Source organism: Peromyscus eremicus, chromosome 17 (assembly GCF_949786415.1).
Source record: "Peromyscus eremicus chromosome 17, PerEre_H2_v1, whole genome shotgun sequence".
Lineage (NCBI taxonomy): Eukaryota > Metazoa > Chordata > Mammalia > Rodentia > Cricetidae > Peromyscus > Peromyscus eremicus.
This window is the reverse complement of record NC_081433.1, coordinates 57,400,619-57,428,406: the sequence shown is the minus strand read 5'-3', so window position 1 is coordinate 57,428,406 and position 27,788 is coordinate 57,400,619. Positions and strand designations below refer to the sequence as shown.

General features: G+C 39.4%; 1 protein-coding gene across 2 annotated transcripts in view; it reads left to right on the top strand.

The window, feature by feature from the left end:
• Window positions 1-27,788, top strand: part of LOC131894295 (zinc finger protein 431-like) — a 60,351-nt gene that overhangs the window by 7,358 nt on the left and 25,205 nt on the right. The window contains exon 1 of one of the 2 annotated variants that reach the window (XM_059244524.1): window positions 16,774-16,833. The exons of the other annotated variant lie outside the window; for it this stretch is intronic. The gene's annotated coding sequence lies outside the window, so the exon portion shown is untranslated. Of the gene's footprint in view, window positions 1-16,773; window positions 16,834-27,788 lie in introns of those variants that run through there. 2 annotated transcript variants of the gene reach the window in all.

The following is a 27,788-nucleotide window of genomic DNA, read 5'->3' as shown; positions in this document are numbered from 1 at the left end:
GGGGAGTTGCCTTGCATTCACATGACCAACAACACATGTAACAGCTATGGTAGTAGTGCTCACTTGTAATGCCAGAACTTCTGGAGACATAGAAGTAGTATCAGAAGTTCAAGTAGTCACAATGAGGTCAAGGTCAGTCTAGGCTACCTGAGAGCCTGTCTCAAAAACATAAATAAACAAACAAACGAACAACCAAACAACTATAAAGTCAGACAGAGACAGGATCAAACACATTTCCTATGATGGAGGACAAAACAGAGGGACTGGAGCAAAGGCTCAGCAATTAAGAGGACTGGTTACTTTCTTGGGGACCTAGTAAAATCTAGGGTGTGATTTTCAGCACCCACATAGCAGCTCAAAATTATCTATAATTCCAGTTGCAGGGAATCTGTTATCCACTTCTGGCCTCCATAGGTACCAGAAATGCAAGTAGTACAAAGACATACATGTAGGCAAAATATAAACATAGGAAAGCTTAAATAAAAGCTACTATTTTCTACTAAGAAATTTCCCAAGAAAAAAAGTGGGGTAGGAGTGGCTATATGATCATTTGGGCTATAAACATAGAGAGGCAATAGTATAAAAATAAGTGCCAGGATTGCATACACAGTTTTACTCAGCTGAATGAATTATAGACAAGGACACTTATGGATTCTGGCTATGTTCAGTCTTCCTCACCTCATTGTTTACGAAGAGCCCTAATTCACAGCAAACACCTAGCTGTTCCTTAAAGCCAAGCTGGCTAAACAGACCTTGTGTTGTGACAAAGCAAGGCATTGAGTATCCCTACAAGGTGCACAACCTTTTTTCAGTGGCCTAACAGAACATAGTCTGGGACTGCAGGAAAACTTTATTCCTTAATTTGTGTTTGTCTGAACCTTCTTGGTACATTGTTAGTGTTATAGAAAAATAATAATAGCTTCACTTAACAGAAGCACCCACCATGTCTCCATATGTCCATAGGACTAAAATGTATTCTGTATTTAAGTAATATGAACTCAAGAGTCCTAACTTCCAATTAAAGAGTAGGAAATGTCATCCCAATGATTGTAAACTTGTAAGCAAGAGCTACATTTGATAGCAGATGTCACATTTGCTGCAATACACAACCACTTAGACATGTATGAGTGGGAAAAATAACTTGAAGATCACTGATATTTTACTGGGCACACACCTGTAATCCCAGCTCATGGAAGACAACAGGATTATACTAGCCTGGTCTACATAGATGAGTTCCAGAAAAGCTACCCAGAAAAACTAGCTCAAATATATTAATTCATGACTTAAAAATTTTAAAATGGGGCCTTTCAGTGGAGCAGAAATGAGTGTTTTTGTGTGTTGTGATGTGAGTGCCTGTGCAGGGAGCTGTAAGAGAAGTGTGGGTGAGCTCTGAAGCCATGATATGGTTTGTCTTATAAATGTTACAAATAAGAGACACAGACTGCACCAGCTCCAATTGGACCAAGAGATGAGTCTTGCTCTCCTAGCCAAACACACCAGCCTCTAGGCTTTAGGCCGAGGGGCACAACCAGTGTCCCTATACCCCCACCCAGTTTCAGGCCAGAAGGCAGGTCTCCTGCAGGTAGACCTGACCACCAACACCCCCCATCTGTAACCTACAAGCCCCACTCTACCCCTCAAACCCACCCATACTCTAAGACTGCAGCTGCTCCTTGAGATTCAGTCTCTGCCAGCTCCAACTGGACCAAGATCTCCAACTGGACCAGGCATGTCGATTGGACCAAGAGTGGCTCCCTGAGATACAGACACTGTTTGCACCTATTGGAGGAAGAGATGGGTAGATGCCAATGCAAGAATACATTCAACAACATAAAGAGCAATATGGCACCACCAGATCCTAGTGGTTCTACATCAGCAGGACCTGAACATCCCATATAGAAGAAAGAGAAGGAAATAACCTTATAAATCACTTCAAGAAGATGATAGAGGCCTTTAAAGAGGAGATGAAAAATTCACTTTAAAAAAATCTGTAAATTCCTTAAATTCAAGAAAACGAAGAAAAAGCAATCAAACAGGTGAAGAAAACAGTTCAAGACTTGAAAATTTAAGTAGAGGCAAAAAACAAGACACAAACTGTGGGAATGCTGGAAATGGAAAATCTCAGTAAATGAACAGGAACTACAGATGCAAGCATAAACAACAGAATGCAAGAGATGGAAGAGAGACTCTGGCATTGAAGATATGATAGAGGAAATAGATTTGTCAGTCAAAAAAACATTAAAACAAACAAAGTCATAACACAAAACATCCAGGAAATGTGGGGCACCATGAAAAGACCAAAGCTAAGAATAATAGAGATAGAAGAAGGAGAAGAATCCTAGCTCAAAGGCACAGAGAATATATTCAACAAAATCATGGAAGAAAACTTTCCCAACCTAAAGAAAGACATGTCTATAATATACAAGAAGCTTACAGAACACCAAATACACTGGACCCAAAAGAGAATTCCCCTTGCTACATAATAATAAAACCATTAAACATACAGAATAAAGAAAAACATTGAGCTGCAAAGGAAAAAGGCCAAGTAACATATAAAGGTAGACCCATCAGAATAACACCTAACTTCCCAATGGAGACTCTGAAAGCCAGAAGGTCCTGGACAGACATTATGCAGAAACTAAGAGACCACAGATGCCAGCCCAAACTATTATACCCAGCAAAACTCTCAATCATCATAGATGGATTAAATAAACAAATTATTCCACGACAAAACCAGACTTAAACAATACCTATCCACAAATCCAGCCCTACAGAAAGCACTAGAAGGATAAATCCAACCCAAGGAAGTTAGATGCACCCATGAAAACACAGGCAATAGATAATCCCACATCAACAAATCCTAAAGAAGGGAAACACACATTACCACCAAAAAAAAAAAAAAAAAAAAAAGAATTGACAGTCACTGGTCATTAATGTCTCTTAATATCAATGGATTCAATTTGTCTATAAAAAGATACAGGCTAACAGAGTGGATATAAAAACACAATCTATCCTTCTGCTGCATATAAGAAATACACCTCAACTTCAAAAACAGACACTACCTCAGAGTAAAGGGCTGGGAAAAGTCTTTCTAGTCAAATGTCCTTAAGAAGCAAGTTGGTGTAGCTATCCTAATATCTAACAAAATAGACTTCAAATTAAAGTTAATCCAAAGAGATCAAGAAGGACATTACATATTCATCACAGGAAAAAAATCCATCAAGATGAAGTCTTATTTCTGAACATTTATACCCCAAATACAAGGGCACCAATATATGTAAAAGAAATATTAATAAAGCTTTAAATGCACATTAAACCCTACACACTAACTTCCACTCTCCACTTTCACCAGTGAACAGGTCTGCCAGAATGAAAGTTAACAGAGAAATAAGGGAACTAACAGACATTATAACTCAAATGGAATTAATAGATATCTATGGAACATTCCACACAAACACAAGAAAATATATTTTCTTCTCAGCACCCCATGGAACTTTCTTGAAAAGTGACCACATGCTTGGCCACAAAGCAAATCTCAACAGATACAAAAACATTGTAATAACCTCCTGTATTTTATTGGACCACCATGCCTTAAAGTTAGATTTCAACAGCACAAAAATTATAGGAAGTCTACAATCTCATGGAAACTGAATAATGCCCAACTAAAGCACCAATGGGTCAAGGAAGATAAAGAAAGAAATTAAAGATTTCCTAGAATTCAATGAAAGTGAAAGTACAACATACCCAAACTTATAGGACACTATGAAAGCAGTGCTAAGAAGAAAATGCATAGCACTAAATGCCCACATAAAGAAGTTGAAGAATTCTCACACTAGTGACTTAATAGCACACCTGAAAGCTCTAGAACAAAAAGAAACAAACTCACCCAGGAGGAATAGACACCAGGAAACAATCAAATTGAGGACTGAAATCAATGAAATAGAAACCAAGAGAACAATACAAAGAATCAATGAAACAAAGAGTTGGTTCTTTGAAAAAATCAACAAGATAGGCAAACCCCTATTTAAGTTAACCAAAAGGAAGAGAGAGAGAGAATCCAAATTAACAAAATCAGAAATGAAAAGGGAGGCATAACAACAGACAACGAGGAAATCCAGAGAATCATCAGGTTATACTTCAAAAACCTATACTCCACAAAATTGGAAAATCTGAAAAAAATGGTCAGTTTTCTGGATATGTACCACATACCAAAGTTAAATCAAAACTAGATAAACTACTTAAATAGATCAATAACTCCTAAGGAAATAGAAACAGTCATTAAAAGTCTCCCAACCAGGGCTAGAGAGATGGCTCAGAGGATAAGAGTGGTGACTGATGGCTCTAGGTCCTGAGTTCAGTTCCCTGCTCCTCCAGACATTCTGAGTTCAAATCCCAGCAACCACATGGGATTTGACCATCTATAATGAGATATGGTGCCCTCTTCTGGCCTGCAGGCATACATGCAGGCAGAACACTGTATACATAGTAAATAAATAAATCTTAAAAAAAAAAAAAAGTCTCTCAATCAAAAAAAGCCCAAGGACCAGATGGTTTCAGCACAGAATCCTACCAGATTTTCAAAGAAGAGCTAATTACAATACTCTTCAAATTGTTCCACACAATAGAAACAGAAGGAACATTAGCAAAGTCTTTTTATGAGGCTACAGTTACCATGATACCCAAACCACACAAAGATGCAATAAAGAAAGAGAATTACAGACCAATCTCCCTAACGAACATTAATGCAAAAATACTCAACAAAATATTAGCAAACTGAATCCAAGAACACATTAAAAAAAATTATCCACCATGACCAAATAGGCATCATCCCAGGGATGCAAGGATGGTTCAACATATGAAAGTCTGTCGATGTAATACACCATATAAACAAACTGAAAGAAAAAAACCCCACATGATCATCCCATTATATGCTGAAACAGCCTTTGACAAAATCCAACAGCCCTTCATGATAAAGGTCTTGGCAAGATCAGGAATACAAGGAACATACCTAAACATAATAAAGGCAATTTACAGCAAGCTAACAGCCAACATCAAATTAAATGGAGAGAAACTCAAAGTGATTCCACTAAAATCAAGAACAAGAGAAGGCTGTTCAATCTCCCCATATTTATTCAATATAGTACTTGAAGTTCTAGCCAGAGCAATAAGACAAAATGAGAACAAAGTGATACAAATTGGAAAGGAAGAAGTCAAATTTTCACTATTTGCAGATGATATGATAGTATACATAAATGACCCCAAAAATTCTACCAGGGAACTCCTACAGTTGATATACACCTTCAGTAATGTGGCAGGATACAAGATCAACTCAAAAAAATCAGTAGCCCTCCTATATACAAATGATAAAAGGGCTGAGAAAGAAATCAGAGAAACATCACCCTTTACAATAGCCACAAATAATATAAAATACCTTGGGGTAACACTAACTAAACAAGTGAAGAACCTGTGTGATAAGAACTTTAAGTCTCTGAAGAAAGGAATTGAAGAAGATATCAGAAAATGGAAAGATCTCCCATGCTCATGGATAGGTAGGATTAACATAGTAAAAATGTCAATCTTACCAAAAGCAATCCACAGATTCAATGCAAGCCCCATCAAAATTCCAACACAATTCTTCACAGACTTGGAAAGAACAATACTCAACTTTATATGGAAAAACAAAAAGCCCAGGATAGCTCAAAGAATCCTGTACAATAAAGCAACCTCTGGAGGCATTACCATCCCTGACCTCAAGCTCTACTATAGAGCTATAGTAATAAAAACAGCTTGGTACTAGCAAAAAAACTGAAATACAGACCAATGGAATCGAATTGAAGACTCTCACATCAATCCGCACACTTATGAACACCCGATTTTTGACAAAGAAGCCAAAACAATACAATGGAAAAAAGAAAGTATCTTCAACTAATGGTGCTGACATAACTGGATGTCAACATGTAAAAGATTACAAATAGATCCATATCTGTCACCATTCATAAAACTCAAGTCCAAGTGGATCAAAGACCTCAACATAAATCCACTAACACTGAACATGATAGAAGAGAAAGTAGGAACTACTCTTGAATGCATTGGCACAGGAGACTACTTCCTAAATATAACACCAGTAGCACAGACACTGAGAGCAACAATTAATAAATTGGATCTCTTGAAACTGAGAAGCTTTGTAGGGCAAAGGACACAGTTAATAAGAAAAAAAGACAGCCTACAGAATGGGAAAAGATCTTCACCAACTCCACATCTGACAGAGGGCTGATCTCCAAAGTATATAAAGAACTCAAGAAACTAGACATCAAAATACTGAACACTCCAATTAAAAAAATGGGCGACAGACCTAAACAGAGAATTCTCAACAGAATCTCAAATGGCTGAAAGACATTTAAGAAAATGCTCAACATCCTTAGTCATCAGAGAAATGCGAATCAAAATGACTCTGAGATACCATCTTACACCTGTCAGAATGGCTAAGATCAAAAACACTGATGACAGTCTATGTTAGAGAGGATGTGGAGCAAGAGGTACGCTCAACATGGTGAGAGTGCAAACTTGTACAACCACTGTGGAAATCAGTATGGTGGTTTCTCAGAAAATTGGGAATCAGTCTACCTCAAGACCCAGCCATACCACTCTTCGGTATATACCCAGGGAATGCTCAATCATACCACAAAGATACATGCTCAACTATATTCATAGCAGCATTATTTGTAATATCTAGAACCTAAAAACAACCTAGATGCCCATCAACTGAAGAATGGGTTAAGAAAATGTGCTACATATACACAATGGAGTACTACTCAGCAGAGAAAAACAATGACAGCATGAAATTTGCAGGCAAATGGATAGAACTAGAAAATATCATCCTGAGTGAGATAACCCAAACCCAGAAGAACAAACACGGTATGTACTCACTCATAAGTGGATACTAGATATAAAGCAAAGGACAATCAGACTGCAACTCACAGATCCAGGGAGGCTACCTAGCAAGGAGGACCCTAGGATAACTATGGCTTATAATAAGTTTTACTGGGCATGCTTTAGGGAAACATTTCACTATTAGGATAAGAATTTGTACTGTATCAAGCTGATGAACGAATATGCTGGCTGTACTTTCAGGAGGGGAGGCTAAAATCTTTTTAGATTATGGATTAGCCTAAAGAAAAATGTCTGCTGTAAATCAATCAGTGAAGGGGAAGATAAATAGGAATCTCACACAACTTAAGTAAAACATAGCTTTCTGAATAGATGAAGATAGCTTTCTTCTATATCCCAGAATCTAATCAATATTTATATGTATAATTCAGCTATTATTTGGCTTAAAAGGGTTTATTGGGAAATGTTATTATTTTTACTATTTTCTACAGAGAAAATATTTTCCAGTTTCAAATAACTCTGGAATTTGGAATTATCACCTGTTTTTATGTTCAAAAAAATTTAAGTTGAAAATGCTGAAGGACCACTGAACTTGATGTTGTATTTACATATCTATATCTGTATAAAGTAATGGTTATAAATGTTTGTTTAAAAAGGTAAAGAGCAAATGTGAATTTTACAAGAAGTTGTAGATCTTCAACACTGTACAAAAACTCCTTTGTTACAAATAAATAATTATGCTTCCTTAATTCACTTTACTGCCTCCACAGCTCTCTCTCTCTGTACACCTTTCCTCTGCTCGCTCTCTCTCTGTACCTCTGCTGCCCTGCTCTTCTTTGCTGCTCTTCCTCAGCCCCTGTCTCTACATCACTCCTGCTCTGTTCCACAGCCAAAATCTGGACAATTATAAATTACATTTTCAGGGTCCTACCCATTCTCTAATACAGGATAAGTCATGTAGTTTCTCTTAGGCTGGTAGTGTCACATTGACCCATGCACATAGTTCTAAGTTGGTGAGGGGTCCCAGACATTAAACAATGGGCTGGACCTTGAGTGGTCAGGGTATATGCAGAAAGGGAGCTACTGCAAGGACTATGTCTTGATGTAAACAACCTGTCCTTGATTTAGCAATAGACAACACCTAGAAATTAGTCTTTGTATAGTCTCTGTAGAGGCAGCTTTGTCTGTTTTGGGCTAGTTCTAAGGTCTTTGCAAAATGTGTAAAATGCTGTCTTTGAGACTGAGAATCCTATGTCAGTCTGAGTAATATAAAATATTCCAGTATTATTTCTATACATCAAAATTATATAGCTTAAACCGAAGTCATCTTCCTGATCATCCACAGCTACATGTGTACTCAAAGATGTAAAAACACACTACCACAGGGCTGTGGAAAGAACCCCACAGCTGTTCTTATTAGGGAGGCATAACAGTGACACCCGAGAAAGTTACAGACAGAAAACAACTGGTTTCCACAGCCAGTTGACCCCAAGGCTTTGCCATGTGGGGCTCCCCGTTTAGGGAGTTACACATCTGGTGGGTCCACTTGTCAAACACTAGTTGTCACCTGCTGTATACTCCCATGACCCTCAGCAATCCTCCATGCTCCCTGCCCATTGATTTCATGAGAGACAATAAGCTATATGCTGTTTAATTACTTCAAGAGGAAAATCCTGTTCAATTTTCATTTGTTAACCAAAGTCAATTAATTACCTGAGTGAGACAAAAGTCACACAGGATGAGAACCCACACTTTCTGTCTCCAAATAAAATGTTCTGTAATTCTCTAACATTTTAAGTCAGTTCCTCCAAATTAGGTATACTATTATTCATATTTTGAAAATTTAATATATTAAATTAAATATAATTTAATTTGCTACAAGTTCACTCTAATAATTCATGAACTGAGGAGGTGGAAGCATGTGCATCAGGAATTGAAGGCCAGCCTCAGCTATACAGCCAGTTTGAGGCCAGCTAAGTAAAAATAAATGAAGAAAATAGCAAGATAATTAAGTTTCATCAAAACCTCAGTACTTTTCTCCCTCAACAGCTACAGCACAGAAACCTACAACTTACACTCATTCTAGGTATTTGAAATGTACATTTCTAAAATTCTACAAGGAAATTTAGGTTTTAATATTCACACAACATTTACATTCCGTTAAACCTAGAAAGTTAGCACATGGCTGCATTCCTGCTGAGCTCCTCCTGGCCTGGCTCCGGAGAGCAGCACCGAGCCCTAATCCAGCCTTTGTTTAACCCATACCTTTTGTTTCTCTTATCACCCTATGTGAATCTTGTCTGAGAGTCTCCCAGGGATCAAAGGCCTATGCAAAACTTGGTTCAGGAAACCTGGAAAACCATGGTACGTGATAAATCAAGGAATTTGCACTTGGCATTGTATTCTTGGGAGCTCCTTTCAGGTTGTTTTGAGCATATGGAAATCAACTTGCTAAAGTGTAAACATTGAGAAAAATAAAAATGCTCTGGGAGAAGGAAATGCTTCAGTCCTTAGAGGCTGGATTCCCCTGCAGCCAAGAAAGGCTAGATTCATCTGAATTTTCTTTCCATGAATCCACATGAACCCACACACCCTTGCTGAGACATTCCGCAACATTAACACCTCTTTACTCAATCTTAAATGACACTTTGAGATTGTATAATCCTAGACAGACAGTGCCAAGCCATCAAAAGCTCATGAGGGAAGAACAGGTTAGTCTGTCTTTTCAGGGAGGATGCTGATCTCAATCCTAAGTGATTAACATTAAACACATGCAGATAAAGGCAGCATAACTGAATTTAGTAGGGAAAGGGGTGTGTGTGTGTGTGTGTGTGTGTGTGTGTGTGTGTGTGTGTGTGTGTATTATTGTGTATAAAGCAAAGATAAGCATAGAAGTCTATATCATAAATTTGTGAAGAGGTGCCTTCACTCACAGAAACATCCCATCAGCCCAGTATTTTCACTTGCATTTTTTATTTTTGTTTTTCCTTTTTATTGAAAATAGATTCTCCTCTCATAAAATATATCCTGACTACAATTTTTCTTCCCTCTAATCCTCCCAGTTCCTCCCCTCCCATCCAGATTTACTCTTTCTGTCTTTTATTAGAGAATAACATGCTTCTAAGAGGTAGTAACAAAACAGAACAAAATAAAATATAATTAGATGAAACAAAAACCATCACATCACAGTTGGACAAGTCTAACCAACAGAAGGAAAATAGCCCAACACCGGCACCAGAATCAGAGATTGACTCATTTACATACCCAGGAGTCCCATAAAACACTGAACTGGGAACTATCATAGACACGCAGAAGACCTGGTGCCGACAACCCCCCCCCCCCCTCCAGGCAGGCCTTGTGCTCGCTGCTTCAGTCTCTGTGGTTCATAGGAGCTTAGCTCAGTGTGTGTAGAGGCCTTGCTTTTGTGGTCCCCTCCATCCCCTCAGGCTCTTACACTGTTGTTGTCTCCTCTCCCAAGGAGTTCTCTGAGCTCTGAGGTGAGGGATTTGACAGAGATCTCCCATTTAAAGCTGAATGTTTTCAGTTTTAAAATGAAACACACTAGAAACAAGAATTATTATTTGACTAATACCTTGACCTTTTGAGGGGCAAAAATTACTCATTCTGATATTAAGTATTTTTAATTAGTATACCAAGTGTTAGGTTCCTTTATGGTATTTTGAAAATACAACTTGTTTTTGAAGATCCTCCTCTAATAGTCCTCCCTCCGCCACTTGCTTTCCACCTCTCCATCCCCAGTAGACTTTTTTTTTTTCAGTTTTCCTGTCACAGTCATTTTATTATTACAGTCCCTATCTCCCATCTCTGTCTGCAGTTCCTATCTCCCATCTCTGTCTGGAGACTTACTTCCCCTCTCTCCACTCTAGGTTCATGATCCACCTATAGCCCATCACTGATACAAATACATACATAAAAAGCTAAAATCTGGGGACTGAGGAGATGGCTCAGCCAGTAAAGTGCTCGCTGTACAACCGTGAAGACCTGAGTTCTACTCCAGAATCCATGTGTCAGTTCCCCAAGAAATTCCTTCCCCAAAGTCTGGCATTTAGATGAAAGCCAAAAAAAATGTGATTTTATGAGAGGCAGATAGGTTTCCATGGGTTTGGGCCAGCCTGGACTACAATATCAAGTTCCAAACCCATTAGTTCTATTGTGAGACCCTCTCAAAAACCCAAGATCTGAATATTATTATTATTATTATTATTATTATTATTATTATTATTATTATTTTATGGTGTGTTTCATTCCTAGTGTAAAGGACTATGAAAGAGTCAGTTATGGCATTGCTTATGTTCCAGGAGAAGACAGATACATTGTGGAAGTGAAATGTAAAATGAGGTATATTTTAGCAAGTGACTGAGAAAAGTGACTAACTGCTTGCAAATGGAACTAATCAACAAGGATACAAATAAAAAGGAAACAAAAGTCAACAAGTACTTATGAGTTCATTCATGAAGGAAAATAAAAATTAAGAAAAAAATAAAAACAATTAACTAAACCACCACTAGGCCTATCTGTCAAGTAAAAAACTCTAGGGGAAGCTTCCAAGCAAAAGATCATATTGTAACTTGACTTCTAAGAGTATCATACAATTCTTGGCTCATGATATACATCCAATGTTTGTTGAATGAATGAGCAAAGGAACTCACTACCTCTCTATAAAATCAGTGAAATCATTTATAGACTTTTTCTTGAGTGTCTATAGCTACCTTCTTCCAGGATTTCAGAATAAATGGCCTAAAATGGGTCCTGTTGTTACAAAAATGACTTCCAAGCCTATCTATCAGATCAATTACTATATCCTATTGTGTCAAACACCAAAATGGCTCAAAATAAAACCTACTAAATGTACAATTAATCTTGGCCTCCAATGGTTAACTTCTAAAATGAACAGTGAAGTGTGATTGGTTAATAGTACTACTATAGGATGCATAGAATACTCAGAAAATTCACCCATGAAGTTGTCAAATAATGTCTTTGGTACCGAAGATTTTCTAACACTTGAATAACCAACTGATACTCTTACAAACATGTAGTTTATCTGCATAAGCAGCACAAAGTGATATCTGTATTCAACACAACTATCTTCCTCCCATCCAATTATTTTTTCTCAAAGGAATCTTCTGAACATTAATAATTCTCATAAATATCTTAAATTAAATATAACCAAGAAAGCTGGGCAGTGGTGGCACATTTAATCCCAGTTCTCGGGAGGCAGAGCCAGGTGGATCTCTGAGTTTGAGGCCAGCCTGGTTTACAGAGTGAGATCTAGGACAGGCACAAAAACAACACAGAGAAATCCTGTCTCGAAAAAACATTATATATATATATCTCCAAGGAATTGAATGACTTGTACAATGAAAACTCTACGCTTCATGAAACAAAAAAGAAGATACAATAAACTGGAAAGACCCCTATACTCTTGGATTGGCAGGGATAATATGATGAAGACGGCCATTCCAAAAAATTAATCTAGAGACTCAATGAAACTCCTTAACAATTCCAACACAATTCTTTACAGAAATTGATAAACTGATCTTAAATTTTATATGTAAGTACAAAAGAACCAGATTAGTCAAAGCAATCATAAACAACAATAATACTGCTTGAAGTATTCTAATCACACATTTCCAGTTGTACTATAGAGCTATCGGAATGAAAAAAAAGTGTGATATTCAATAAAAAAAGATTCATTGACTAATGAAATATAATTAAGCACCTATTCGTAAATTTATACTTATAGACCCATGTGTTATTTAACAAAGAAGTCCAGGGTATACCACAGAGAATTGATAGCAATTCAACAAATGATACTGATCAATCCAGATTAGCTACATGGAAAAGAATGAAACTCAATCCTTTACCCAAACCAAGCACAAAAGTCAACTTCACCTTCATCAAGGGCCAGAACCTAAGACTTGATACCATGAATCTGACAGAAGAGAAAGTAGGAATTGGCTTGACCTCATTCAAGCAGGAAAGGACTTTCTGAACAGGACCCTAAAAGTATAGACATTAAAAACAAAAATTAATAAATCAGACCTCATGAAACTAAAAAGTTTATATGCAAAAAAGAACACCATTACTTGAGTGAAAAGGAGTCCTCAAGTGTGGGTAAAAAAAAAAAATCTCACTAGCTCCATATGAAAGGGAGAGATAATATCTAGAATATATAAAAAAAAACTAAACTATTAACTATTAAGAAAACAAAAATCAAAAAGTGGGAAAAGTTGAACTGGTGCCTAACTAGAAGCTTCAGTCCTACTCACTAGTATTTATGATGTGCAAGGTACTGTGCATGCCCACCAGAACAGAAAGGTTAAACACTAATATCACCAAGCTATAAATACTGCACCCTAAAATAGAGACTTGCCTGTCAGAGATTCTGGTGTAATAGTGGTACAAAGGTTATGGAAGTGACTGGTCACTGTTGATTGTATTTAAGGACCGCTCCATGAGATGGAACCCATACCTGACACTGATAAAGCAGCCAAGATCCTGAGAATAGATAAGGCATGAGCCTGGGGGAAACCCAATACTATTATTCTACTGAAGTAGCAAAGGGACATAATGAGTGTCATACCCATAGACCTGTGTTTCAATCAGCTCTCATTAGAGAAGCATCTTCTCACAGGAGATGAAAACTAACACAGAGACCCCAAACTGGAGCAAAATAAAGAGTAAGTGTGAACCCAGTTTTAAATGGGATGACTTGTTTAAAATCCTCCCCTTAAGGCTAGTACTTCTATAGAACCAGAGGCACAAAGATTGTAAGAACCAGGGGTAATAGATGACTCCAAGGAATCAGCATCTTCCAGATAGAATATTATATAAATGAAACATTTTCCAACCAACTTTCTAGGAAAAAAAAGAAAAAAGAATATAGAATCTGTGAAATAATACTAAAAAATCAGTAGGATCTGAATTAATAATGATTTACTCAATTTAGAAATACAAATGCAAAATTAAGTCCAAAAATACACAAAAAAGGTTTTATTTTTTCTAGAATGAGAATAATACATTAAGTGATGTCTTCACAAGGAATTCTGCAGAAGAAATACCTCCATAATAAAGGAGTAATACTCTAGCAAATAGCCAACTCTGCATTCCAGATCCTGGAAACAAGGACAGAATGAGGCCAGAGTCATAGGATGGAAATAATGAATGATGGTAGAGGTCAATAGAGTGACTTTAGAAAAATCTGAGGAGGTTTGATAGTAGCACATAAGGCCAGTGCCCTGTGTACCACCCTGTGATTCTTTTTAACACAGCAAGAAAAAGACAATATTCATGTGTCAATTTCCTGAAACCAAATTACTGTAGTTACTCTAGTTCAAGCAAAATAGAAGAGCTGGGTGAAATGTGTGGCACTGCCTAATGGAACTGTTATTTTCCAGGTTTAAGATGTTCAGCCTGAGAGAAAATGTGTGAGTAATCCTTGATGTGCTCTCATGAAAATCCCTAGTCTCTGGAGCACATAGACATAAAGCCTATTTAAACTTAACATAACTTGGGGAATTATAATTATACCATTTCCACCATCTCTTTCCTGTCTCCAAGCCCAAGTGTGTCAATCATTCCAGGCTGAGCCTTGACTGGTCAGTAAGAAGGAAAAAGAGATGGGGAAGGAGTGTCCTAATGCAGCCCAAGCTTTTATTAGGTAGTGGTGATGTAGAGGCATATGTGTAAGAACGGGAATTCATTGCCCACACATTATAAGCAGTTATGGTCACTGTACGGAAAGGGAGGAGCAGGAAGGAGCTTGAAAATTTACCAGTTTTAAGTGCAGTTGGGATTACCAATGTGCAATCAGTTAGTCAATTATAGGTGATCTATAAATGTCCCGAGTAGACATTTCTTGGGCTCCCCAGACCAGGTTCCTTGGCCAGGAGATTGACCTTTCCCCATTGAATACTTAGATCTGCATCCAGAACAGAGATTTGATTCTCTTGACCACAGGTCTTTTTCTCTTAACAGGCCTTCTTTACTACTTTTAACTTTCTGCCTTCCTAAGTCCCCCAGAATCACTTAGCATCAGAGAACAGAGCTCCCAAAACTCTTTTGGCATCTTTGGCCTCTGGCAAGGATGAAACTGCTAAGAGTCCTAGTGTTACTTCTGGCTTTTAGTCAAGAAAGCATTGAGTTACTTTTCTTTGGGGTCTTTTTTATCCTAAACTGTCTCATCGATTCTACCTCCAGTTCTTATCCCACCTCCTTTTGAAAAGGTAACCCTAACTGCCATTATGGGATTGGGACAATGAATGATTTGGCTTCTTCCAGCTGAATTTGGGATATCATGTGGCAATATTGGGCTACCATTCCAGAGGACCTCTCATAAAGACCAATCTCTCAGATATAGACAGGAAAGGAATTTCTTTACTGGTGTCTGGAAAGGACTAAAATGTCCAAAGTCCATAAGACATTGTTGATGGGCTCACAGTAGCCCCTGTTTATTACATGTTTCTCTTTAACCTCTACAGTTGGTCTCTGGAATGATGAATCCACAGTAAGCTTTCACACCCTTTTAAGGCTGTTTCAGCAGCCAAAAGTCAGCATGATGCTCTTCCCATGTGGCTTCTGGATAGAGAGAGAAGTGGTATTTAGGCATTATTTAATTGGGGGATAAAACAATCATGGGTCTGTCTTTCTTGGTTGTGTGCAGGTGCTCAGGAAGCCAAAGTCTGACATCTCACATATACATAGTATTTTTTTTTATGAAGAAGAAAATATTAGTGAGATTGGTTGTCTAAATAGACATCTCATGTAGACTCACATCTAATGTCCATGGAGTGCAGTCCCTTGGGTTGTTACCAATTCTCTTAGTCTTTGGTTAAATTTTTCTTCTGAATGCTGAGGCCCATAAAGGTGGCCAAAATTAATCTTTCTTTCTGTGCTATCAAGGCCAGTTGAGCAACTAGTCCTCAGGGTTCACTTGGGCTTTAGAGGAACCTCAGACTCTTCTAGTCTTTCTTTTACCAGTTGTTCATCAATGTGAGGATGAGTCAAAGACTTTTCTTTATGTAACGTGGCTTCTTTTGAAGACTTGAGAAAATCTTCACCACATTGACCCTCCTTTTTGTAGACTGGACTATATTTCAAATTTATTGAGTGGGGTCTCCATGGCCTCTGTGAACAAGGCAACAAGTGATCAATGGCCTTAGTTTCCAGCGACCTCATTGATCTTGTAGGGAAAGGGGAGAAATATTTCTTTTATCCTCTCTAAGCACATTAGAATAGGCTCCGAGAATGATTATCAAACACCCAGAAGATCAGTTTTACAACAGTTTGGTCCTTTTAACTACTGTATACTATTTAAATAGCCAGACATAACTCTGTTTGGCAACCTGTCTAGGCCTTGGGAGGTTTCTCTAAGGCCCTGATGTATAGAGCAAAAAGCAGAGCTCATTCTTTAAAACCAGGAACATGCTTGGGAGAGCTGGTAAAGTTCTGGGGTCAGTTCTTGGGAAGGGATTGCTTCAGGTCCTGAGAACCCAACTTTTTCCACACATGGAGCTCTGGTTATCAGTCCCAACACTACTGTGGACTTTTGATTAAAATGCTCTTGAGATACCCTATGTTCCTCTTATGCAACACTGTTTTAAGATTAGCGTCCTTCTGAATTTGTATACTTCCTTTTAAAACTGAATGCCTTGGTTTACATTAATGAGATATTTACTGTTGAATTTGCCACAAATCTCCAGTAAATCTGGCATAGGTCTGAGCTTCAGGTGGAAGCTAGAGACTGGGAATCCCTGCTGTATCCTTTCAGCTCACCAGGTCCTGTCACTCAGGCCTCACTAACCAATCAGAGCCTCCAGTTGACCTGCTAGTCAGATGGGAGGGTTCTTCCGGGCGCTAGGCTTATTTCCTCTGCTAATCTCCGCTGTGGGGCGAAGTGCGGTTGATCACAGAGTCAGCTTTGTGGTGAGCGAGGGGCTGCTGTCCCAGGCTGGGAGGAGTGGTCGGCCATGGTGAGCGAGGGGCTGCTGTCCCCAGACTGGGAGGACCAGTCGGCTGAGCCGGGTGTGAGCCAATATAGTAGGACTTCCCATGGCTGAGTGGGAGGTCCTGGTGTAGTCCTGCTCCGTCCTGCGTGGTCCGTGTGACTCCCAGGGCCAGCGCGGCAACCTGTGAATAACTTCACTCTATGGGCTGTGTCTGTGCAGGGTATTGGGAGCGGGACTGTGCTTAGGAATACCCTTATTGTGGACATCACTGTGAAATACTGGCATCTGTGGTGCTTATATTGCCACTATGGAAAGCAGGTTTGCCAGACTCGGAGAGCCCTGGTCTCTCTAGTATCTTCCAGAAGTTTTGCACTTTTAACATGTAACATTTAGGTTTAGGATCCATCCAGAGTTACTCACTGCTAAACTGTGGTGTAGAAAAGTAGAATTAGGCTGGGCTGTGGTTAATCCCAGCACTGGGGAGGCAGAGGAAGGTGCATCTCTGTGAGTTCCAGGACAGGCTCCAAAAGCTACACAGAGAAACTCTGTCTCGAACCCCCCCATCCCGAACCCCCCCATCCCGAACCCCCCCCTCCAAAAACAAAACAAAACAGAACAAAAAACAAGTAGAATTGATGGAATTGAATTAATGGTATAAAGATTTACCAATTCTTAGGAGACATTAAGTCACACAAAGTAGAATATAGCAAAGGGAGGGCTGCCTCTCAAATACTCCAAAGATAACTAATATGGAAACCATGCCTGTTACAGATTAATGTGATAAAATGTATATGTTTGTTCACCAGGACTAACTGGGCGTTAAGCTACAATTCCCATAACAAAGGAGACAGCCCTAAATTATAACCAGCCAATCCCCCCCACCCCCCCTCCCCCTAGCGAAGAACAGGTTTCTACCTTGCTGCTCAGGGGACCAACATTAAGTCCTGGTGTGCCATAAAGATATAGAACAGCTAGAACAGCTGCATCTCCATTCTTTTTGAAAAGTGGTTTTGAGTAAAAGTCTCCAGTGTAAGATTGAGGTGGACTTGAACCCTGTCTGTAGCCCCACAGGGCATTGCCCTTGCTGTCCTCCTGACTAACAACCCTAAATCCTTGGATTACAGGTCTGTAGCACCACAGAGAAATTACCAGTTTGAGTGGACTGTCCATTGCAGTGACAGGAAGAGGATTTGTGTGTGGAGCTTGGCTTCTCCCTTTAGACCGGAAGAGGAGGAACAGTGTACTGTGCACACTGCAGGGGAAACAGACTAGACAACAGCCAGATCACAGACTGAAGTTTAAGGCAGTGAGCTGCAGGGGTCTCCATTATAAACAAGGGCCTGATGGGGCAGGGTGAGTGACTTCTGTGTAATTTTGCAGTGTTTATTAATTCCTTCCATGTGAATGAAGACAAACAATTCATGGGAACGTAGCTTGAACTGCCGAGTACTCAATTTCCACTTAGGGAACTCTCCTATGCAGATATGTGCAATTCTGGTTGACACAGTTGAGTCAGATCAGAGGTTTGAGACCCAGGCCATTGGCTGTCAATCTAGGTCAGTTTATAGCACTCCCAGCAGCTATTGGTATCAGCTATTGGTATCATTTTTAAAATTTTATTTTCTTTAAATGTATTACTGCTATAATCTCTGTTTGTTTGTTTGTTTCTTTCTTTCTTTTTTCTTTTTTTGGTTTTTTTTGAGACAGGGTTTTTCTGTGTAGTTTTGGTCCCTGTCCTGGAGCTCACTGTAGACCAGGCTGGCCTTGAACTCACAGAGATCTGCCTGGCTTTGCCTCCCAAGTGCTGGGATCAAAGGCATGTGCCACCAACACCCAGCTTATTTGTTTCTATTTTCCAATATTTCCCAGTCTTTAAGAATTTCATTTTGTTTTTTTCCTAACTCCTATTTATTTATTTACTGATATCAGTTTAAAGCAGTGGTTCTCAACCTGGTGGGTGGTGGTCCCTTTGGGGGATCAAATGACCCTATCACAGAAGTGGCCTAAAATCATCGGAAAACATAGATATTTATATTACAATTCATAACAGTAGCAAAATTACAGTTATGAAGTAGCAGTGAAGATAATTTTACCATTGAGAGGTGTTCACCACAACATGAGGAACTGTATTAAAGGGTCACAGCATTAGGAAGGTTGAAAACCTCTGATTTAGATCAATGTCACCTCTTGTATAATATTAGAGGGACCAGCCTTAATATTATACATCCCAGGGGCTCAGGAGAGAGAACTACTAACAGTGAGGACTATTTTCGGGAAATAGAATCTCAGTACACCAACCTCTATAGTCCACTTGCTTTAATTTTTCTGGCATAACATCCTTCATACACAGCTTCAGTTCTGTTCTCGTGCCTAGCTCCTTTCTTGCCTGATTCCTCTCTATACTTATCCATTGCTCCATCTAAGTTCTATCTTAATTCTCTCATCTTAATTCTGCCTCATCTAGGTCCTTTTCAGCTCATTCTTACTCAGCTAGCTTACTCATCTGTCTCTTCCTCATCTTCAATCTCATTCCTCTAGTACTCTCTTCTAGCCCTTCAATCTAGTTCTTCCCCATCTCAGTTTGTTCCTCTCAAGTTCTTACCCGTCTAGTTCTTCCATTCTCTTTTCTCTTCTCTGTCCCATGCCCTGGAAGTCCTGGTATAAATACACTTACAAGCAGTATTCCCTTGGCAGTGCAAAGCCAGGCTACCAGGGTCAAACAGAGGGGTGATAAGAATCACATAGAGGGGCAGTAATTGTTAATTATCATTTGCAACCCCAAAGGGAAGTGATGAATGGGGAATGAATTAACTAAAGGCTAAATTTGGGTAATATCTAAGAAGAGGGATCTTATGTGCTCAACTATAACCTCAAACATGATTGGTAGAAAATGTTAAGAATCTATAAGTTGCTAGGTCAATGGGAGAAAATAAAACTGCCTTCTTTTTTTCGGTGGCTCCTATCTGTCCAAGCTATCTGCCGTTTTTCTGCGGGGTGGGGGAAAGTGTGCTCAGTCACTAGGCAACCTGTGTACAGCTAGATGCCTCTGGTGATAGTTAAAGACAGATCTGGAACTAGAGGTAAGTTTTGGGAAAGGAGGAAGTAAAGCTTAATTGGCACATCCGCCAGGCCTTCTCAAATAGATAGTCTGGATGCTTAAGTCTGTTCTTAGAGAGTACAGCGGTATCTCTGATAAGGTACTTTGCTCCATCTGGTGATGGATCTGGCCAGATGCTGCCAATAATGATAATTACAGGGAGGCTTGAACTGGGGTTCTGGCTGAGCATAGCTGTCAGCACAGAAAGTTATCTAAATATTCCTAGAAATGGTTAGGTAAGGAGTTAGAGGTCTATAAAGTTAGTAAGGCTGTAAGAAAGGAGGGTCTGAGCTGAATTGTGTAAAGCTATTACTTAACGTCCACCTGACCTAGGTGGTGTCTCCTTGTGGAATTTATCTTAAATCAGGAGACTTACATGTGGACTGTTATTACTGCTAGTCCTTGAAAGTGGCTAAGGGAGATATCTAATTCCAGAGAAAGTCTTTCCTGAGGCAGTTCTCCAAATACCTGGAATGTGTATGTCCAGAGAGTGATCAGTCTACACTGTTAGCCCTTCTTAGGGAAAAGTCAGTTGGGAAAACTATGAAGGCACACATGATTTTCATATATATAGGAAGAGCTGATATATAACAAGCCAAATAACACCAAAAACTCCTTGGGATTTGGCTTCCTCTGGAGAAAACCCTTGATCCCTCCAGGTAGTGACTCTGCCATAACCAGCTGTGTACAGCTAGATCCCTCTGGTGATAGTTAAAGGGAGATCTGGAACTAGAGGTAAAGTTTGGGAAAGGAGGAAGTAGAGCTTAATTGGCACATTTAACTGATAATTTCCTGCAGCCCTCAGCAGTCACCTGTAGTTCAGAGTTGCCTTGTAGGATGTAATTGAGAATTGCTTTGAACCCCTAATCCTGCCTCTGCTGCCCAGGGATGAGAAGAGAGTCCTGCCACTCCTTCCAGGCTGGACTTTGACTGGTCAGTGAGAAGGAAAAATAGATCAGTGAATGAGTGTCCCTCAACTTCTCTAGATTTTATTGGGAACTTACAAATGAAGAGGGACCTGAGTACAAATTGAGTTCACTGACTCTAAATCAGGTATAGTCTCAGAACAGAAAGGGAGGGGCAAGAAAGATACCCTCTTTCCTGCTTTGACAGTAGTTGACATTAGCAAGGAGTAGTGAGGTAATCAACTTTAGATGATTGATAAATGTCCTAACTGGCCATGTCTTGGGTTCAAAGACCAGGCAATCAGGAATCTGGATAAATAACCAAACATTCATGAAAACAAATTACTGTAGTTACATTAGTTCCACCAAAATGGAAGAACTGGATAAAATGGTGTGGCCCTGACTGACGTGACTGTGTTTTCCAGGTTTAAGATGTACAGTCTGAGAACAGTGGTGTGAGTAGTACTTGGTGTGCTCTAATACAGATTGATAGTCTATGGAGCACATGGCCATAAAGCCTATTTTAAGTTTTTAATCATATTTTTTTGGGTTATAACTATCAATTCCACTATCTCTTTCCTGTATCCAAGCTCTCCCATAGACCCTTGTTTTCTAATCCATGGCCTCTTTTGCTTTAACAACAGTTACTGTTTGAGTGTGATGTGTGTTTGGTTGTAGGACTTCTCAGCTATGAAGCAAAGGGTTGGCTGCATGGGACATTGAGTGTGTAATGGAATGTGCAACACAAAGGACCCTGGGCCTTGAAAGAGGAACAGGAAGTGCTCTGGGAGAATGGAAGGTTCTACTAAACTACAAATTTCTTAGACTAGAGCCTTGGCTGACCATAGGGTAGAGGGGCAGAGCTGTGCTGTCTGAGTAATTTGATCTCTGCTCACCCAGGGGGCTTACTGCTAATGTCTAGAGCCCCAACTGGGTGGTCCTAGCTAATGAGGGACTCTAGAAGGCTTAGCAGTCAGAAGCACCAGTTGGAGGTAGCTCACAGTTTTTTTTTACCAGGATTCTCCTGTTTCTGCTGTAGGGAGCTGTAAGGAAGACCACAAGCCATAGCATGGTGAGTGTGGGGGGTCATTGTCCCCAGACCAGGAGGAGCAAGTTTGCTGAGCTCTCAGAGCTGCTGGGAGTAGGATGGACCCTAAGCTAGACTGTGGTTCTGTTGGTCCATGTGTTGACCTGGGCAGTGGCCCTTGGCCTCTCAGTGTGGATTCCCTGGGGAGGGGAGGCTATGCTGGCACTGGCATGGGAGGCTAAGATGCTGGTAATATCGGTTTCCTGTGTGGACACCCAGGAACTGTTTTGGTGTGCAGTGGGAAGCCAGATTGGAAAACTGAAGGTCTGGTTTCTAGAAGTTTTGAATGTTGCATTCCACTTTCAGTTGTCTTATAAATGTTACAGATAGTTTAGAAACTGGTAGAAAGGAGATGATGGGGATCATCCTTCAGCAATATATGATTAGAATGCTTTTAACTTTCTGCTACTGTTGTACCCATTTCTCGAAACCCCCAGAGACCAGCAAGTAGCTGGTTTCCAATGCAAGCACATAAGGGTCCTTTTATTGTCAGGTTCAACCTGGGCTACCGCCAGGCAGATGGAGGGAAATGTGGCGGCAGCGGCGAGCCCAGGTGTAGAGAGTTTTTATAGGGAAAAACTGCAAGCCAGAAATTGGCAATTTGGGATTGGGTAGAAGGGATATGGGGCAAGGTGATTTTTTGAAACTATTGATCTAGACTTTGGGCGCGAAACCACATTTAAAACCATTGGGTTAGACTTTTGGCGGGGAACCACAACCTGTTGAACAGGATTATCTGGACTGTTCAGCCTGATGATCTAGATATCTTCAAGGGCCATAAACCACAGACAGAATGTCTGCAGAAGCATTCTGCTCGTATCTGTTCGAGTTGTTATGGCACATTCCTGAGGTCCTTCCTGGAACTGAGTACAGCAGGTGGTCTAAGATAGTGGCCCTACCCTAAGATGGGGTCTGTATTGCCTTCACACTACCAGAGCAGCCACAGTGGTGTGATTCAGAGAAATTCAGTTCCAGTGCACAATAGGAGTTTCTGAGCTGCAGAGGTATCTCAGTTGTGCATGATGTTGGCCAGGGGGATAGGGCAGATGCCATATTGTGTATCATAATCCATGTGGCAGGAAGCAGACATTAAATTATTCTTGTACATTGTTTTGTGACTGGACATCATTGGTGTTGCATTTGCCTGAAACAAAAGGGGTGTATGAGGGATTGTAGAGCCCTAGTAGGCTGTAGAGGAAGTCACCACCATTTGCAGAGAGAGCTCTAGAGCATGGGCCTTTCTGTTTGGAAGAAATATCAGTAGCTGGAGGGTCAGAAACATAATAGTTTAAGGATCAGTTTTAGTTAATTTTGTGGGAGTTGTGAAGTCTATGACTAGTACATTTCTATACATATAGAATGATAGGTAGCTGGGTAACAAGATCAAGATCACAGTTTTCCTGGCTGAGTTTCCTTTGGACTTTTGATTAAAACTTGACTATATTTCTTTCTTTTGTTCTTGGCTTATTCTCTCCATCCTCTTTATTCTTTTACAAATATTATACACATTCTTGATTATTGTAGCTCTCATGGTAAATATAGAAATCACTTTTTGTCAATATGTGTACTATTTTTTAATAATCCCATTGAGCATTGTGAGTGTTTCCATTTTGCATGTAGCTTTGGAATCAGCTTTTCTGTTATGAATTGTTAGACATTGTCATTGGATTATATTCAGTTTATGGTGCAAATTAACCATATATATCTTAATATTGATTCATCATGTTCCCAAAGACCATTTATTTACTTCATTTATTTAGGTTTTGCTGGTGTTAATCTGTGAAAGGCTTAGATTATTGGATAAAAAGTATTATAGGTCTTGTTAGGCTGTTGATATTTCTTCCAAACACAACGACCCCATGCATTAGAGCTCTCTCTGCAAATGGTAGTGATCTCCTCTAGAGCCTACTATGGCTCTACAGCCCTTCAAACACCCCTTTTATTTCAGTACATATTCTTTTTGGGCGTGACTTGAGTTCAGATCCCAGCACCCAAGTTGGGAGCGTCATAACCACCTGCAATTCCAGGTCCAGGGGATATACTATCCTCTTTTCTGGTGTGTCACCTGTACACACATGAAAGACATTCTCTCAAACACACAAACATACACATAAAAGCAGTGCTAAATTTGTTTTCAAAAATGCTTGGACCTCTAAAACAATTAGAGCAAAACAAGTTGCTTTAGATGCATAATACAAGTTGTACACTGTTTCTTTAAAAATCTGTTATCTTACATTTGGTTTGGAAAAGTTTTTCTTTCCTCATTCTGATGCACTTATATCTAATCATCAATCATAGGAAAATGATCCTAATTTTTATCAGCAAAAAGGTAGGTATGCATAGTTAGTATAACAAAAGTTATATTTTATTATGCTGATGGTCATCACACAAATTTCACACTTTAAATTCCTAACTAAGGTCCTAAGACTATTTCCCCAAGGCTGCTCACCTGTGTGACATATCTTAGCTGAAGTTCAGGTCCAGTCTCTAACAGAAGTCTTTGATTCGAGGGTCAGGATTTGGGGGAAATGCTATAGCTGCTGTTCAGATCAAGGTCATGTATTCTCTAGATGTGCAGAGCAGAGCATTACTCTTGGTCTCTGCTCATATCATATACTGTTCATTGAGCATCATGAGGTTCTAGGACTGTGCTGGTTATCTTGAGTGAGTGATATCACTGAGTTCTGGTTATTAGTGCAGCCTTGGGTGTAAAAAGGTCTGGTTTTTTTTTTTTTTTTTTGTGCTATCTCCTTGTCCTTGAGGCACACACAGTGCTCATGGGGACCATATATCAGAATTTATTAACAATTTCACAGCAGTTTGCAAATTTGGGCCACAACAGGAAAAGGAGAATGCATACAATAAATATTCCAATTCCTAATAGACAAATAAGTGCATGAAAATAAATCTCAGACACTAAAAATTATTAAGCAAAATGGTCAAAACAATGTAGCTCACAGGATATTGCCGTGATCCCTTTGGTATATACTTATTTTCCCAAATTTATATTTTGTCCAGGTTTGTTATGTACCAAGTTGAAAAACACATTTAGAAAAAACAGGATGTGCAATCGCTTTTTTTTTTTTTGTTTGGTTTTTCGAGACAGGGTTTCTCTGTGTAGCTTTGCGCCTTTCCTGGGACTCACTTGGTAGCCCAGGCTGGCCTCGAACTCACAGAGATCCGCCTGGCTCTGCCTCCCGAGTGCTGGGATTAAAGGCGTGCGCCACCACCGCCCGGCCAACTTTTAAATAAAAATGTTAATGGGTGCAGAGCAGAGTTTGAGGTGTAGGATTCTGAGCTAAGCAAATCATAGTAGAGCATCATCCTAACTCAGTCAGTGTCAAGGAGGAACATGTGGGTCATGGCCAGTATTTCTTCTTTTGTTAGTGAAAAAAGCAACTAAGAGTCCAGTAAGCTTCACAATTAGCTTCCAATTTTGTTTCTCAGTCTTTTGTATGTTAATATCATGAAAAAATAAATGATGAATATGAAGCATCAGGAAGTCTAGTGAATCTCCAGAGGAATCCATCTCTGGTCTATGTCTAATGTGTACAAACCAATGTGGTGAGGCTTCGATATCATAAGATATGAAGGGTTGTGGCAGTGGTCAGTTAAGATCAATGGAAAACTATAATGTTGCATCTCTAATGCTGTAATTTACAGCCAGTCATCAATAGGTGGAAATGAATCATTTTCTGCCTTCCCTATCAGGTGGTTATTACATATGTTTGTCTTACTATAGTAGGGTAGGTTGGGGAAATCAGACACAAACACTACAGTCACATTTGGCCTCTTTAGTTGTGGTTTTAGTCTAAAAATGAATTGGGGCATTTGAATCCATGTGGTAGTAGTATTGTATTCCAAGAGAGAAAATACTTTCCTAATGTTCTTCTATCAGTGTCTGAGTCAAAGGTACAGTCCTGCCAAATCATAGGTTCACGTGGGTTTCTTGTGGTTGTTGCTGATATCTCCTCAGTCAAGTAACCTTGCTCTTCATTCTGGTCCTAATCTGGATAATTGTATACATTTCATTTGCAATCCTGATGGTTTTATTGTGCTGGTAGCCAAATTTAACATTCACTATGTATGGCACAAAGAATGATAAGGGGAATTTTGTGTTGCTGCTATTTCCATGTCTGGCATCTCAAATCTTATTCTTCATTATAAGGTGTAAGGATGGTATAAGAGATATTTCTCGGGGCTGGAGAGATGTCTCAGAGGTTAAGAGCACTGACTGTTCTTCCAGAGGTCCTGAGTTCAATTTCCGGCAACCACATGGTGGCTCACAATCATCTGTAATGAGATCTGGCGCCCTCTACTGGCCTGCAGGCAGAACACTGTATATATAATAAATAAATCTTAAAATATATATATATATATATTAAAAAAAGAGAGAGATTTCTCTCTAGTGGGAGTGGTAGATGGCTGCTGCTGCTGCTGCTGTGATATTTCTTCAAATCAGTGTTAAATGTCATTCCACTGGGTTTCTTTCTTTAAAATTGTTGTTTTCAGTGTATTCCTGATTTGGTAACTAGCTCTCAAACTTGGTGCAATATGGGCATTAGTCTTTCTCATTCACCTCAATAGCGATACCAAGCTGATTTGCCAATAATAGCCTCACAATGAACATATTGAACATAGAATGCATTCTTGGTGTAGGTGAGTTTTAGGATGAAGTCTTCATGGTTCTACTATTCTGGTAGAAATCCACCCAAGGTGTAGTAGGGTAAGTCACAAATATCAGAGTTTTCTCTTGGTTTGTTTGTTATTGTAGCTGTTGGTATGGTGGTTGTTTCATTCTTTGTTCCTGTTGCTATAGATATGGTTGTTGGTGAAGGTGATGATGTCTCCGACTTTGCCCGTCTCAGTGGTGTTCATGATGGTGAAGTGAATGATAGTGTTGTTGAGCCTGCGCTTGACTCACTGGTTAATCTTAAATTACAAAATTCTACAGGAGGAGTCCCAGCAACAGTGACCTGGGTGCCTTGGCCCAGCAGATTGATACCATGACATTTTCCCATTTTGTGTTCGCTTTTAATTTCTTTGGTATAGTTTCTGTGAAACACAGGGTGTAATTTGTTATGACTCTGCCTTGCCATGTTCTATTTCCCTCTCTGTCTGGACAGAAGGTATAATACCCAGTTAGCACCAGTGCTTAGTAAAGTAATCCTAAGGCTTTTACTATCCCTATGAAAGTACAAATCATATATATTGGGTTAGCTACATTATGCTTGTAGATCATATAATTTTCTAAGGTTCAGATTTCCCTTCTTGTCTGTGGTCCAGATTATATTGACTGTTCCAGGTGCCATGACTTCTGTCTCCTTTAAGTCTTAAACATTTCTGTCCTGTAAACACATTTATAGGGAATTATTCTGCATAGTCCAGAAATATCTGGTTGTTGTCCAACCTCATGTCTGATTTAATAGCTTCTTCTAAGGGAAAAGCTCTATTTGATCTTGTCTAGTATTTAACTAATAGCATGCACTTTTAATAGCCATTTTCAAGGGGTATCTTTGAGTTATAATAACTTGATTTTAAGCAGTCCATTCTGTCTTTCTATGTTGCCAACTGAAATTGTGTTATATGCTAAATGGAAGACCCACTATATATCTGTAGTCTGGAACCACCTCTGAACTTTAGAACCTGTAAAGTGTGTTCCTTGATTTGACTCAATAATTATTGAGCAACCATATCAGGCTATCCAACACCCAACTGTGTATTTTGTTGCCAACTGGTGTGGTCTGTGACTTTCTCTAGGTAATCTAAGCCCTGTGCTTATGTCTACAAAAGTGCGGGCATATAGGCTCCTGTGAATATTCAAGGGTCTAATGAAATCTATT